Source organism: Alosa sapidissima, chromosome 16, assembly GCF_018492685.1.
Source record: "Alosa sapidissima isolate fAloSap1 chromosome 16, fAloSap1.pri, whole genome shotgun sequence".
NCBI classification, from domain to species: Eukaryota; Metazoa; Chordata; class Actinopteri; order Clupeiformes; family Clupeidae; genus Alosa; species Alosa sapidissima.
The window spans coordinates 19799914-19806079 of NC_055972.1; positions in this window are offsets into that span (position 1 = coordinate 19799914).

The window sequence follows — 6166 nt, forward strand, 5'->3', positions numbered from 1 at the left end:
CGGCCACGACGGCCATGGCCGTCGTAGCCCCTTGCGTTGGCCGTTAGGCCCCTTTGAAAATCAGAGGTTTACAGGCCACGGTGGCCTTGGTGCCCCCTTCTTTCAATATTCTGCTTTGCGTCCTACTAATAGCGATTTTTATTTAGCCTGTGGCCTGTCAAAATAATCTTAGCATTCACAGCGCAAATTAATTTAGTCATTTACGCAGTAGAGAAAGTGGCAGCGCAAGAAACAAAGTGCGTCCAAATTCACCCATTCTCAGTTGAACTACTCGCGAAGTAGCCTATTCATCACACAGACGCACAGACGTATCACATGAAAGAGCTTTTTCTCAGCTTTTAAACGATGTTAGCCGATAATTGCTGTGTTGAACGGTTCGCGAGAAAAGTAAATAATATAATTCAATTTAATCATACATTCTACTGAAGGTTTTGCGTCCCATGATCTCCATACCCATTCATCTCGGTGTAATACTTTACGAACCCTTCTTTTAACACATGACAACCCATATATCAGAATAAACAGGAGACCTTACCGAACACAAAGGTGTAAAGCAGTCCCCTGTACAGTTAGCCGTTCCAGAGTAATCCAGTTTTGAATTTGCAGTTAAGTTCGACATACATGGATGTCTCCAAATTTGGGCTTTAAGTTTTACAATGTGTTTAAATTGTTCCACATGATTTCATAACGGGCCAAATACAAAATAAATGTTACAAATATCGCCTATATATTGATAAATCAGAGGACAGCTGACTAAGAGTTTGTAAAAGTAGCCTTAATGATCACAAAATGCTAAGCATGCATCTAGGCTATTTGAGTTTCTTAAAGCTGAGCTGTGCTTAAATTGTTCAATACATGATTTCATAACAGGCCAAATATAAAATAAATGTTATATATATAGCCTAGATATCTGTAAATATTAGATAGTCAGATGATTTACAGTTCTATGTAATATGTCATGTTTTCATTTCATGTTTTTGTAATGTTTCATACAGTGATGCAGGTCTACTGCAGTGAATAGGCTAAATACAACTTTGATAATTTTTATAGCCTACTACTAATAGTTAACTTTGGCCTTGGTGCCCTGACATGTGGCCTTTGTGCCCACCACCAAATATGCCCAACTGAAGGCCAAGTGGCCTTGCCCCCAGAATGGTGAAATTCCAAGCCTGCACATAAAGCTTATCTAAGCATTGTGTGTTGCGTGTTGTGTGTTGTCCAGAGCTGAGCAGCGAGACATATTTTTAAATGGGTGATCTTGGTCCCAACAGAATTGAGAGGGACTTCACACAGCAGTGAAAGGATAAAGCTTGTTAATTTGCTGGGTAATGTTCCTATTGTTTTGTTTGTATTGAGTGTTGTATGAAATGTATTTAATTGTATGAGCTGCTTTTGTGTAAAACAGCTTTACCATTTTAATTTCAGAAAAATATAATATATTTAATGTCCAAAATGTCTTTTTAATAGCCTACTTTCTGCCTTGTAATCTGTCATTTTTATAATGGATGTATAACTATGGGGTTCAAGTCGCTAGTCCCCTCTGAATATGGCTGGTTGTGAGTTTCAGGTATGCATTCCTACAATGCTTTAGACAAGGCTGCATTGACTGCACTGCATTTATTTATGTGTTAGCCTGTAAGTCTTGTGAAGTAAAGTAGGCTAACATTATTTTTGGCTACATGATATTGATGCAACCACTTATCGTTAACATTAGGAATTTGCGGGTCCGGTCGGGTTTGGGTTGATGTTAAACGTATCAGGTTGGGCGGGGCGATTGGATCTCCAAAATGGGTCGGGTGGGCGCGGGATATAAAAAACCCTGACCCGCGCATCACTACAGCCCATCCAAATGAGTAGGCTAGAGCCGGCTTTGTTTCCCCTCTGTTACTCTCCCCATCCTATCCCGTAAAGACAGCAAATGGCCACTAGGTGGCATTGTAAAGTCAAAATGACCCTTGAATGTACAAATATCACTTGCAGAGAGCATGTTGTTGTCAGGGCTGGTCATCTACAAACACACTTTTTTTTAAGGGTGTGCTCGCGGGATAAACAAACTCATGACTTGGGATTTTGCCAGCCTCGCTAGATGTGTGTGTTTGTGTGTGTGTGTGTGTGTGTGTATGATCTATGCAGAGCAGTGTTTTAAATTCATTATTTTACATCATTATTATTATATAACACAATTCATACAATGTTTAGAGAATGACATATCCACATGTAACCAGCAGGGACAGTATATAGTTATCAGTGAAAGTGTTGAGGCGGTATTACCTGATGATGCAGGTAATACCGCCTCAACATGATGTCCTAAAACACATTAAGTCAACATAGGACACAGCTGGCTCAGCTGTGTCCTATGTTGACTTAATGTGTTTTAGGACACAGCGTCCCGTTAATCAAGATCAACTGGTGGAATAAAACTAGCCAAGGCATAATTCACCAATTAAAATCCTGCTTGGTATTCATGTGACATTTTGAATGTTAATTCAGAGACTTAATTGGCCTATATAGCATCTCTGCTGGAAAGATTTTAATTGTGTGTAACTTTGGATGAATTGGTCTTGGCTGGCCTCTCTCAGACTCTCATTTCGACATAAAGACATGTCTGTCAAAAGAATGATTTCCAGAATGCTTTGGGTCTAATTACAAACAAACTACACACACTACACATGTCTGGCCAAAGGCATTGGTGTCTATTTGTTTTACTCACATACAAATGCACACACATAAACTCTGCCCCCTCAGCCAATTTCTTTCATGTCCTTTCAATCTCCTTTCACAAACAAAACAGAAACATGGCTGATAAGCTACTTCTCAGTTATTGCTTAAGCAGGCAAAATTATTTACAAATAGATATTAGGAATATGACACAAAGACTGGCTAGTATTGCCACATAACTTAAGTGTTCAACGAGGAAGAACGAGAAGAATGTCAAAAAATATGCCATGCTATAATGACCTGCGTCTTGTCTTTGACTTTGTTGTGACAGTGTTCTGAGCCTGTGTTGTGGTAAGTGCTCTTTCACCACAGATTCTGCACATTACTGTCACATATTTCATGTTTCCTCAGCAGAACATGCTATTTCATCTTACAGTATGTAATCAATGCTCTCGGTCATCATGACAGACTTGCTCTCAAGGCACTGACACTCACCAAAGCTAACTGGAAAGTGCCCTAGAATCCTGATAGACTGAGACAGTACAGTCTTCGGGTTTGATAAAGTATAACTAGAGTGTGTGGTCTTGGGTCTCCTGGTGAGAGCTAAGGAAAGCCACTGTGTTGCCTTCTGACAGTTAAAGCTTCGGCATGTAGTGGGCTGCTGGTGCTGGGTCTAACTCTATAGGGACAGTGCCAATCAAGCTTCTCACAACCTTAGCAACCAATTCAAATTCTGCTTGGTATTCATATGACATTTAGGTGTTCAGGACTTAGTTGACTCTGCAGCATATGTGACTGAATGGTAATGGCTTGAAAGTGTAATGATGTATTATTATAATAAGGCTGAATTGCCTTATCCGTATAAAAATGCACAGTCCTACACATCCATGGATAGTTTGGATACAATCATCTCTCTCTCTCTCTCTCTCTCTCTCTCTCTGTCTCTCTCTCTCCATATACACATCCACACATTGCAATAGTCACTTCACTTACGTAGCACTGTTGAGGCAATTAGGCACACAGTGCTTTTTACACAGTCAACACAGATCAAGTCAATGTACTGCTTTTCAACAGAAAGTGCTGTGCTTTTGATCAAAGATGGTGTCATAGACGAGGGCTAGTGTAAAGTAAAAGAAGTCACTCATGTTGACTTGAAACATTTAATTAAATTGAAAAGATATTGATGTGTGTGTGTGTGTGTGTTTGTATGTGTGTGTGTGTGTGTGTGTGTGTGTGTGTGTGCATGTGCTGTGTGTGTGTGTGTGTGGGGGGGGGGGGGGTGTCAGATCTTCACTAAGCTGCTCAATACCAGAAGAACAAACAAGTGGGTTTCTGCTCTTGCTCCCCTGCGCAGCAACATTGCAAAGACCAAGGGATCTAATCACTTCATAATAGGCCAGAGTGTTGAGTGGGAGTCAGAGAATGGCTCTCTGTCAAAGCAGACATCCGCTGTGGGTTTCAGCCAGTCAGCTTCCCAGCGTAGGCATGGTCTATGGCCTCAACCTCATCCATTCAGTGTCAGACAGCATCGATTTGAAGCCAGGAGATGTAATTAGTGGAATATGTCCCCTAGTGAATTAGTCAAGTCTTCTATAGCTTTTGGAATCCATAGTGACACTAAAGCCTGTGATTTATTTGTGTGTGTGTTTGTGTGTGTGTATGAGTATTTCGCTACACTACTTGTTTTGGAACATCAACGAACACCACTAACCACTCGGTGAGTTGCACAGTTTTGAAAACGAACGTTAAAGGAATTATCCGGAGTAAAATGCACTTTAGATCAATTTACGGATGATTGGGAGTAGATACGTTGAGTTGACATCAAAATCATGTCATTCGGATGTGTTTTGAGAAAGTTCGATTTTACCGTTTTTAGTCAAAACTCGTAAGCGTGGAAGTGAGAAGGGCATATTATTTCGCCGCTACAAAACGCTATTTGTATACCTCTTCTACAGTTCCAAACAACATTACACTTACGTGGTAGTGAGTAGAGGGTCCCTAAAGCCAAACTGAAGTATCCCGAGGTCTTTATGTGGTCGGATAGAGAGTCCAGAATGAATTTCATCAAGCCAGTACCTTTCCGGAAATGTTGCCATCTTTGCAGCCATCTTTAGGGGAAGTCCATAGGAGTCCTCTTTTGTCCTCTGCCTTCGAGTGGGTACTGTGATCTTCGGTACGTTAAGACGATATTCTATTTTGGTTTAGTTACGGTTTTGTCTCGTTAGGGGCCCGTTTGTTCATTTGTTTGTTTGTTTGTGTGTTTGTTCTCATTCATCGGCGAAGCTCAACATGACTGACACGTCCTCTGTACACATCCAGATAAGGGAGTCTGAGCAATGTAGTAATTTCTCCTAAACGTGTAACGCTGGTTGCTAGACTAGGATTCCCTAATAGTGTGAGCACGCATACATCCATGTGTTTGTGTGAGCGTGTGTGTGTGTGTGTGTGTGTGTGTGTGTGTGTGTGTGTGTGTGTGTGTGTGTTTGTCTGTGACTGTGTGTGTGTGTGTGTGTGTGTGTGTGTGTGTGTGTGTATGTGTGTCTCATTTGCCCCAGCAGAGTTCATTAGTCTTGCACACTGGACATGAGGATTAATCAGAGATATGGCAACCAATTATCCACTCTCCCTTTCAGCCCGTCTTGTGTAAAAATAGGTCGGACTTATATCACAGATAAAGATAATCACATGCAGACACACCTTGCCTGCCACCAACGTTGCCTGCTTTTTTAATTCCAGCGCACATAGCTATTCCAGAAGATATATGCACACACACACACAAACACACACACACACACACACACACACATGATGGTATACGTGCAGGTTAAAGGAAAGAGTGGGTTGCCTGATGCAAGAGTGAGAAACCCAAGTCTGCGTCTCCTGCATGCCTTCAAAGGGTCAGGAAGTGAGCACTACAAATGGTCAGGAAGTGAGCACGCACTATATGAGACTGTGAGTGGTACTCTGAGGAGTGACAGCAGCACACCCAGGCTTGCTCCGGGCAGCAGCACTTACACACAAGCCAGTGGGATAGAAGGCACAGCACATTCCAACTGACAGCAGTTGAGTTCGAAAAGGGTTCTGATTCACACAGATAGTGAGTGGTGTGTGTGTGTATGTGGGTAGAGGAGTGAAATAGTGAAATAGTGAAATAGAGAAAGAGACTGATCAACGGAGGAAGCGGAGAAAGGATAAAACACAAGAGATGAGAGAAAAGAGAGAGAGAGGAATATAGATGACAGGGAGGAGGGATAAGAGAGAAAGATGGAGTGAGCTTCTGACGGTGGCAGTCATTGTGCTCAGATGAACAGATGCTGTTTCCTGTCCTTTCTCTCCTCTTAGCATTCCCTCTTTTTTTCTCTCACCTGCCCTACCAGCACTGTGCCAAATGATGCTCTAACAAGATGTGTGTTAGTGTGTGTGTGTGTGTGTGTGTGTGTGTGTAGCAGGCACTGAGTAATATCTAATAGAATATATTTGTTTTGTCTCTCTTCGTTTCACTATGACC